General features: G+C 45.6%; 1 protein-coding gene across 5 annotated transcripts in view; it reads right to left on the bottom strand.

The window, feature by feature from the left end:
* LRRC8D (leucine rich repeat containing 8 VRAC subunit D) overlaps positions 1 to 10229 on the bottom strand; it is a 125125-nt gene extending 114896 nt beyond the window's left edge. For 2 of the 5 annotated variants that reach the window (XM_019661793.1, XM_019661797.1), the window contains exon 1: positions 9339 to 10229. The gene's annotated coding sequence lies outside the window, so the exon portion shown is untranslated. Of the gene's footprint in view, positions 1 to 8487; positions 8754 to 8925; positions 9314 to 9338 lie in introns of those variants that run through there. The other 3 variants (XM_019661796.1, XM_019661799.1, XM_019661794.1) reach the window with 2 other exon arrangements.
* Positions 10230 to 10471: the final 242 nt, after the last annotated feature.

Here is a 10471-nt window from a genome sequence, read left to right as displayed (position 1 = left end):
GAAATGATTATAGTTAGGCATAACACATCTATAAACAAAACAGACCGTATATAAATATACGGATATTAATTCATTCTTTACTTAGAGGATATGAACAATGATTGTTTGAATGCGTGTATTTGTTATAGCATTTATTCAGTACGCATTTGGTCTTAACACCTTAACAAATATTGGCTACATCTTTATACAGTTATGTACAGTAGTTATTGTAGGGTTAGACCTAATTACAAGGAGGGTGCTTAGTGTGTACTATTACAAGTGGCATTCTACCAACAATTGGTGATATTATAAAAGAGAATAGGGCTAGAGAAAGCACCAAAACAAAGTATTTAAATTACCCTCTCAATTCTAGGATAAACTTTCCCTCAAGTGGTGTTACCAACGGGTTGGTATTTTCTAAAACCACTGTGCGTTGACCAGAACGCCTGCCTAGAAGCCTGGAGACCTGGTCACCAACACAGCTCTACTCTCCCGGCTGAGTTCCTACGTTTCAGATCTGATCCATAAGTGAGGAGCAAGTTGTAAGGTCCCTTTATACCTCAAAATCTGATTCTCTTTTTTGTCTCTTCAACAGAAATATTAATAGGTATTATAAAATGAATGCCAAGAAATCTAAGAGAAATGAGAAGAGTACAGTAGATAAGAGAATGCACTTTGAAATAAACAAGGCTAGTTTCAAATCTCACCTCCACCACTTCTGTGTGATTTTTTTTTTTTGCAAATCACATAACCTCTCAAGCCTCAGTTACCTCTCAAGCTTATCTCATCTATAAAATGGGAATAAGTCCACTGTCCACTCAGGATTGTTTTGAGGATTAAATGAGAATGAGAATGGATGTACATTCTAGGGCACAGGTTTGGACAATCAGTGAAAGCCTAATAAATAGTTATTATTATTAACTTTGGGTGTTCTGTAATTGTTCAATTAATTCATGACCAGTTATGTTTACAAAAACTAGTTATATCTGATAAACTGATTTTAAAAGCTTATTCAACAGGGTGCCAATGAAAGCATCACGGAAGCCATTTTCCAGAGAATTTTAATTTTCAAATATTTCTTAGAACTGCGTTGGAAAACAATCGGTGAAGGGAATTTTGACTAATGGGACTTCATACCCAATGTGATGGGTCCTGTCTCCACCGTGTGAGACCTGGAGAGGCAGCTTTCTGTTGGTCAGCATCCTTCAGAGAGAAGGGGTGGTTGGCTTGCACTTCCTTTCTTCTGCCTGTTTTGTAGAATTCACTGCAGTGCTGGCGATCTGTTGATGCTGAGATTTAGCAGCGGGATTTATGGGTAGCTGAAGCCTTCTCTGGCAAAGTTCCTAACTCTTACCAGCAAGCAGAGGAAGAAAGTAAAAATGTTTTTGAGAAATGAAATGTTCATAATGAAATCTAACATTGATATTTGTGAGCCTTCCCCAATAGCAGGTGTCAAGAGGAGGATACAGACATCTTGAAAACCTCAAAGCAATAGTAATTCCCAGATTTTTTATTTCATGGACTAGGAAAACTTCAAAAGGAAGACTGTCATCAAACTGCCAGGGTTTAGGTGACTAAGGAATGACACCAAAAAGTGAACCATTGTCATCCTTTCATAAAAGGAAAAAATATTAACCCCTCAAAGGAGGAAGGACAACACAAGCTTAAAAAAAGAAAAAAAGAAAGACCCTTTAAGCTGAATAAGCTTAGCACTAAAATTAAAACTGAAAAGCTTGCTGCACTGTCTTCTCATTTTTGTACAGGCTGGTGCAACTGTCTTCATGGACCCACTCTGGAAATGACTGCTCCAAAAATGCTTGGTCAGTTGGGCCCATAATGCCCTCCAGTCCAGGATGCAGTGTCTCATGTGGGCACCAAGGGCCACACTGTGGCACATCCGCTGTCTTGGTCATCACCTTCCAAGCATGCAGATTTATCTTCAAAGCTCCTTGTTTGTCTTAATAACCAATTGTGGGATTTCACACCCAGCGTGACGGGCATGAATCTGCCCTGTCTCCATTGTGGGAGAGCTGGACAGTCACAAATGTTTCAAAGTCTTTTTGAAGGTGTCCTGAGTCAGAATCCCGCCTTTGCATAGGACTATGTAAAATGGTGGTTCTCAGTCTTGGCTGCATATCAGAAATCACCTGGGGGCAGGGAGGGTTCTCTTCAAACTGAAACTCCGCTCCCAGGTACTCTGATTCATTAGGTATGGGGAAGGGTCTGGGCTCATGTATTAATAATTTTAAAATACAGTAGATCCTTAACAATGTGAGGGTTAGGGTTAGGGGTGCCGGCCACCCTTGCAATCAAAAATCTACCTATCACTTAAGTTGGCCCTCCACATACAAGATTCCTAACTTCAGATTGAAACTGTGTGTTCCCCAGAATGATTCTGATGCCAGCGAGGGTTAAGAAAAACTGGTACCATATTTTTTGGCATCCATCCTGAAATTGTGTCTTATAAAGCGTTAAGATATGCCTCTTCATGCATTCCTATCGGCGACAAATACAAATGGAGGACCTACCATATGTGGGATACATGGGAACCAGAGAACACAGGTATCCCTGCTTTCACCACAGAGTACAGGAACATGGAGACAAGGACGCAGGCAAATGACATACCACATTCAGGTCTGCTGGGATTAGGTGACCCCAGGTTTCGTTGGTCCCTATCATGTGATTTCATGGGCTTCAATAACATCTCCTGCCAGCTGTCATCTTTCTAGATGCTAGAAATCCTAAAATTTTTTTTTTTTTTCAGAAAAACAAATGGACAAGGCCCTGTTCGCACAATGTTTCCATTCTAGCAGGAATATCTACACTTTCTTGGTGCCATTACATCAGTCATTCCAGCTCCGGTGTCTTTCCTAAAGTCAGGTGCCCATGCTGTGAACAAAGCACAGCGCAAAACTCAATGAAGACTGTGTTTTCTGTTTTGTTTCCAAAATCTTTTTGATGAAGTTTAGCATCTCCTATCCTTTGTAATCTCCAACAGCAAGTGGGACAACACTGAAAGTATTTTTGAAGCCCTTTCCTGGGTTTTCCGACCAAAACATCATTCTATGACAGTTCCATAATTTCCCCCTTAATACCTGATCTCATATTTGCCCACAAAGAAACTCACCTGCAAAAAAAACTTCTGATGACTAACATATCCCAGGACAGTTTCCCTGGAGTACATCCCCATTGGTTAAATACTGTATTACCCCGTGTATAAGACACACCCTTTTTGGAAAAATTTGGGGTCTAAAAACTGGGTGCATTGGTTGTAGATTTTTATACAGTGGTTGTAGTTTTTTTTTTACTTGCATTTCCCGCTTTTTTCGTGCTTGTTTTTGCGTTCCATGTTTCACACTTGTTACCAGTATATTACAGTAGGTTACATTTTGCCACATTCTGCCCAGAAATGGCTCAGAAAAGATTTTCATACAGTGCTGAATTCAAGTTAAAAGTGATCCAGTTTGCAAAAGTGAATGGAAATCGTGCTGCTGAACGTAAGTTTGGTCCTCCTCCAACTGAGAAAACAATCCGAGACTGGCTACAGGAAGAAGAAACCCTACTGAAAACACCACGGCAGAAGAAGGCCATGAAAGGTAATATATGAAGACAGTGATTCGTCATCAGACACAGATGAGGACAAGCTAATGGTTGGGAGTTTTGACAGTGATGAGGAGTTGTATGAATTTTATGATGAATAAAACTTGAGTTCAATAACTTTATGTAATACTTTTTTTTTCTTTTCAAATTTCGGGCCCCAAAATTAAGGTGCGTCTTATACATGGGAGCATCTTATACATGGGGAAATACGGTACTTCATAATTCAGAAGCGTTTACTGTCATCTGTAAACCTAGAAAATTCCACTGGGTGCTCCTTCTTTTGGAGCAATTATGTAAATAAGACCTGGGGGACTCCACTGTTTACACACCTCTAAGCAGAGGAGAAATCGTTTATCCTGAGAAATTTTATTTGTGGCCTTTAAGGCAGACGGAGTCAAAGGCTTGAGCTGTCACTACATATGTGAGCGGCAACTAATCACATCACCTCTCTGTGCTTCGATTTTCTCATCCATAAAATTCAAGTGTTGATCCCTTCACTCTATAAAATTCTATCTTTCTATTCAAAATGATACACTGTATCCTTAATCTCAACGTGACTTCAACCTTGATACAGCCTTTAAAAATATTTAAAAAACAAAACAGCATCTAAAGGTTTTCAAATATCTTCGCACTCAAGAAATCTCAAATATTCACCAAACATCCCTTCTTTCCCCAGGAAGAGGCTTCATCTCCAGAGGATCTAGAGCGGTTTCACATGTGGACAAGTGCAGAAGTGAGAGCAAGCACCCTGGACTATCTGGACAGACAACTCACCAGCAAGGGCTCGGGGCACGATAACCATGTGTAACACAGAGGTTGCATATGTTGGCTATGAGATCTGGAATTTGGTTCTAGCACTCTCAACACTACTGGATGGCTGCCACCCAAATCAAGTTATTTATTTAAATCTAGTTTGGTTGGAGAGATCTAGAACATTTGGAGAATTGGGCACCAAGTCACTGAGGATTTCTGACCTGCCTGCTTCAAAAGACATTGAGAATGGTAATTTCCTAATGTCTTCTCAATGAAATCTGATAAGCATGAAATTACATCAGTGACAAGCTAAAGCCTAGTTCTGGGAAAATGGCTTATTTCTAAGCCTCAATCCTCTCTCCTTCTCCAAATGTAAAGCTGTCACTAATTAAGTATTTGGGGCATACTAGCAAAAAGAAAAGAAACGCTTAGCCTGAGTGGGAACCAAATTCATACATGGTTTTTGCCAACACCAGTTATCCTGTTTACCTCTTCCCAAATTTCAAAAGCAACTCTGATCTGGCAAGCTTCAGATTTGCACAGAACATTAGAATTTCTCTGCTAGATGTCTCAACGGAATTACAAAGACCCCAGAGAATGGAAGACAGGTTTCAGAAGCTTGCAGCAGACTCAAATAATTTAAAAAGGCACCTCAAGTACAAACATTAACAAGAACTAAATGCGACGTAGCTTGTCCATGAACACAGATTTCTCAGGAGCCCTGAAACTCAGGGCTAACCAACTCCTGCAATTCACTTCTATCACTCAGCACCCGGAGCCCTCAAATAGGACCAGCAGTGCCAAACTACTAGGTTTCATGTAGTATTAATTAATATTAGTGACTACAAAGCTTTTGGCAAAGTCATTCCGCTCCTCTCTCATGATTGGAAGGCAGAATCAAGATTTTAAAATCTCAAAAGGCCTCAAGACTGGACCAAAACAAACAGGATAGCACTGAACAGAAACAAAAACCAACCAAACCAACCAACCAAAGACTCTCTCTCTCTCTCTCTCTCTCTCTCTCTCTCTCTCTCTCATATCTGCCAAACGAATGCAGGTGCAGGATGCAGGGACAAAAACCAACCAAACAAACCAAAAGACTTCCACTCAACTAAACACACCCCTGGCCAATGAAGGCCGGATGCAGCAGCTCACACAACAAATATCTGGGGGTTTTGACTATCCAGAACCTACACGAGTCTGGGCTGGGCGCTGCTTTCTAAAAAAAACAAAGCTTAAGCTGCAGAAAGTAGATGCTTATTCCTTAGTCTCAAGAAGCAGCTGTCCTACTGTACTCTGGGTTGAGCAGACCACATCTCAATTACCATATTCAATTCCAGACACTCATTACTGTCCATGAGATGCTGACAAACTGAGAAGACACCTAGAAATCATGTCCCATGCAGGACTGCGCGAATTGGGATTATTCTGCATTGAGAAAGTTAATTGGGGGGTGGGGGGGGACACACCATACTGTCTTTGTGCATTCAAAGGGCTATCCTATGGAAGGAACTGGGTAGTTCCAGAGGAATAGAATCCATGGAAACAAAGTTTCAAGGAAGCTTTCTTCAGCTCAAATAATAATCTCACACACATCCAAAGATATAATGACCTGCCTTCAAAAGTACAGCAGGTCCTTGAATAATGTCATTCCATTCAAAGTTGTTTCGTTATAATGTGTAGGAACTTAACACTTGTTTATATGGTAAAATAGGCTTTATTCTGTGTTGTTTACTTAAAGTGGCAGAACCTATGGAAGATGCTAAGTGAGGACACTTAACCAAGTTCCCTGTTCCTTGGGGACTTTAAACAGAGGCTGCCTAGCAACCGTAAAAAAGTACTAAAGTTAGATCAAGGCCTCTCTAGAATTCCGGGTCTGATTCTGTGACTCCCCACTTACCCAATATTATACTGTCCTGCTAGCTCATCTGCCATGATCTCTCAAAAATGCCCTTTTCTTATGACTAGGACTTGCCTAAATCCTTATAGTGTCAGGCCTGAGCACCGCAGAAGTCTCCTAGATTGGCTTCCTAACCTCAGTCACTGCCTTCACACGTCCAGAACCATCTCCTTCAAGGCCTATTCTGAGCCGTAACTTGGCTTCACAGTGGCCTTTATGTTCATTGTCTTGAGCAGGATTTCTCAACCCTGGCACAACTTACATTTCAGACAGGAAAACTCTTTGTTGTGGGGCAATAACCGGGGCACTGGAGGATGTTTAGCAGGATCCCTGGCCTCTACCCACACTAGATGTCAGTAGCACCTGCCTCCCAGTTATGACAAGCAAAAAGGTCTCCAGACGTTGCCAAATGTCTGCTGGGAGGCAAAACCAACTCCTGTGGAGAGCCACTCTTCTTGAGGCAAATGATTAACATCACTGTCTTGTGGTTCAAGTTTTCCACTAACTAGATTCCCTCTACCTTCCTTCATTAGTCATGGTCTCTGCTCTAGCCAGGCAAACCTATTTACTATTTTTGACCTCTGACAGACCTCAAAGTTTCCCCGAATGTGTGCTCCTTCCTGCTTCTCCCAGCACTTCCATCTGGCTCCAAACACCCTTTCCACATCAGTATTCCTTGGCCTCCTAGCCAAATGCAATTGTTCCCTTTTGGTGGTGTCCTCATGCGCACCTGTCTTATCTGCCCTCTATTTGTTCAAGAATCCTCTCCTTCCTTATTAAGGCCTCACAGCACCCACTCTGGTTCTCTGCTTACTGCTGGCACGCAATAAACACTGACTGCTGTTTCTCAGAACGTCAAACAGCAGCTCAATTATACATGAAAATACGTGAAATCCCTCACCAACTACCATTTCAAGAACAGATGTGATCATGAGTACAGTTTTGACAAAACTTTACTTTTTCATAGCTAGTGCCAACTCACCTACAGTACTGAGATGGAACCAAGTCTGATTTCCAAAAGATAGCGACCAAAACAATGTAGCTATTGGGACATGACAAAACATCAAAATGTTCTAAAATCAATCAAAAAAGCTCCATACAATATGAAACTTTAGAAAAAAGGGGCCAAGTTTTGATCAAGTTTTTTGTTTGTTTGTTTTTGAGCCATACTTGTATGGCTCAATACTTTTCCTGTGTCATACACCATTCAGCATGGTAATGGCAGACTGGAGCCCTAGGTCACTTAAGGGCAGTTTTTCTCCAACCTCCTAAGGTGTTTGTTACATTTTAATCAACAAAGTACACACTCGCACACCTCAATACAAATGAGGCAAATCTAAGAGCAAATGTTCAAATATGTAAATAAACCATGCCAATTCAAGATTTTGAATTTTTTTCCCCCCTTCACTCCATGGACTACCTAATCATTTCATGGGAGGCTCCCTAAATAACCTACAGAGATCAGACACTCCAAATCAAGTTTGCCAGATCCGTGTTTCAACTACCTAATTTTCAACTCAAGATCTTTCCTATCTGGCTCTTGCATTTTTAATGTCGAAGACAGGAGAAGCAACAATTCTAATCCTGTCCTAGCTGATGGTAGGTGTTTGGTCAGTATTTATTAACTGTATAAACAAATGCTCTCTGAAGACCCCATTTACTGGTTATGGTGCAAGATTCTTCCCACAGGTCTGTAAAAAGCAGAGGCCCCAGGAGCTTTGACTGAATCACCGTCATACTTGGCACTTAGAAGGGCCCTTTGGTTTTTTATGAGGTAAAGAGCCCTCAACCATTACTGTTGATGGGAATTCCCCGCCTGTCCAGACTCTTGCAACGTCGGGTCCTGCACAGAACACATAATAAGTGCTCAATAAACACTGACTAAATGTAATTTTATTATCAAAGCTGCTAAATATCCAGACGTCAGCTCTCTTTACTACTGTCCCTCTCTCAAAATATGTCCTCATAGCTTTCTTTGCCCAACAAGAAATATTTCTCAAAGTCAAGGAGGAAAGGAAGAAATCTGCAAAGCAGAAAGAGGCATGCATGAGCCCAAGTGACTCAAATGGGCCTCGGCCTCGTAAGACTCCCAGATACTATTCTCCGTTTACCTCCTGAGAGATCCCTCCCTCTCACCTTTGCACTTTTTCTTTCCGGAAACCCTACCCCCCAACCTTCTGCCACACACTCGGCCCCCAAGTGCATACCCGGTGGGATCCCACATTCCCACCGCTCCCTCTCCAACGGGGACCTACCTCTCCTCCCCTCGACATGCAGCAGCTTTTCTTCACTGCGGTTGGCTTTTAAAGAAACCAAAAAACCTTATTTCTTCATTCGTAAGAGATACCCCAAATAAAGGACCCCACAAAGAGGAAGGCCCCTATCAACCCTCCAGTAAGCGGAGGTGATGGTTATCTTGGCAACCGCCCCCCACAATCCTCCTTTCCAAGCCCCTGGACAGGATTCGAGCAGAAGTCCCGCTCCCAAGTGCCCACGCTTCCAAACAAGCTAGAAGCGGATTATACCGGTACCCAAGCCGGAGATGGCCCGCGGCGGGCTGGGTGCACCTGCGGGCCCCCGGCTCCCTCCGCCCAGCGCTGGGGGCGGGCCGCGGCCCTCGATTCCCCGCCCAGCCCACCCGGCGCGGGAAGGAGGCGACGGGGAAGCGTTTCTGGAGAAGTTAAAGGGCTCACCTTCTGGGCACCCGGCCAGCAGGGCCAGACACCAAACACCCACCTCCAGGAGGAATCAGCGGAGCCCTACCCGGGTGTCCTCGCCCTTGCAGCTAGGCGGAGGGAGGCGAGAGAGGGGAGCGCGCGCGAGGGGGAGCCGGGGAGAGGCAGGCAGGCCGGCCTCTCCTTCCGCAGGGCCCACCGCCCGCGGCCCAGGCGCCCGCCACTCCAGTTGCCCAAAGCCGAACAATCTTCCGGACCGGGGGACAGGGGAGGGAGCCTGGCCTGGCCACGCTCGCCCTCCGCTCCCCCCTTCCCGCTCCCCGTCACTGCGAGTTCGTAGGGGCCGCGGCGCCGAGCTGGCGCGTTCCGGCTCCGGCGCGGCTCCCACCTGCGCAGCGCTCGGCCCCCGCCCCGGGGAGGTGCGCACCAACCTTGTGGGGCAGCCGGGGCAGCTTGGCCGCCGAGCCACGGCTTATGCTGAGACTGGAGGTGGCGGCATCACCTGCGGCGGGCGGCGGCTGCACCCGGACGCGGCGGGGCGGCGAAGGCGCGCAGCGCCCTGGACCCTGCACCCGCGGCCCCGCCCGCGGCGGCCACCTCGAAGCACGGCGGAGGAGCCGAGGCACCACGGGCGGCGGCAGCGGCGGCGACCAGAGCAGCAGCACATGACTCTGTAACGGGGGGAATTAGACAAAGCGTAACATGGACTCCGGGCCCGTGCAGGCGCTGCTGCTCCAGGACCAACCGCAGCTGGCGAGCGCCGCGACTGGCTCCGCCGCAGCCAATGGGGCGGGCCCGGGCCTCCATGTGATTGCGAGCGCTCTCCCCTAGTTGCTCTGCCGCGCCTGCCGAGGGTCGGGGCGCTTCCGCAGCTCGGGGGGCGGGCTGACCGGCGCTGGATGGGTGGCGAGTTAGGTGGCCCAGGGTCGGGGACCGGTGGCGAGAGGCTGCTAGAGGCCGAACAGGTGCATGGGGCGGGAAAGAGCGGCAGCCCGTGATCGCGGTCCCCGAAATACTGTCAAACGCCCACCTGGGCAGGGCGCGGTGCCCCGCCACCCCAGTCGTCAGGCGGGAACGGGAGCCAGGAGAGGTCAGGAGCCATCACCCTTTCTAGGTCTATCCTGTTGACTAAAGCCCTGATATTAAGACTTGGGGAGAAACGCAGTGCAATGGTAAGGGAGGATTTACGTAAAAGTCATTTAAGCGGCTTCCAACCCTTAGAACAAAATACTTCCCTGGGATTTGGGGCACACAGAACTTTATTTTGGCACGAATATTTTCCAAGCCTCGTTTGTTCTGTCACTGCTATTAAAAATATATTGGAGAGTCAGCTCTTCTTTGAATCTGAGTCTGCTCTTTTTTCCTTTTTGCCAAAAATTGTCTTGTATCTGAAGCAGGCAGATGTAAGGTTGGCCTATGCTAAGAGGTGTTTTCCAACCTTATAGTTTCCCGCTTGTTTTCGTTGTAAGATCAAAGTACGCGTATCTGCAGTCTTCGCAGCTAGGGGTCAAGAAATAAAGTCAGAGGGATGTCTGGAATCGTTTGCTTTAAACAAGTTAAATGA

Source organism: Hipposideros armiger, unplaced genomic scaffold (assembly GCF_001890085.2).
Source record: "Hipposideros armiger isolate ML-2016 unplaced genomic scaffold, ASM189008v1 scaffold_361, whole genome shotgun sequence".
NCBI lineage: Eukaryota > Metazoa > Chordata > Mammalia > Chiroptera > Hipposideridae > Hipposideros > Hipposideros armiger.
Note: the sequence above shows the minus strand (reverse complement) of the source record. Positions and strands in the feature narration are given on the sequence as shown.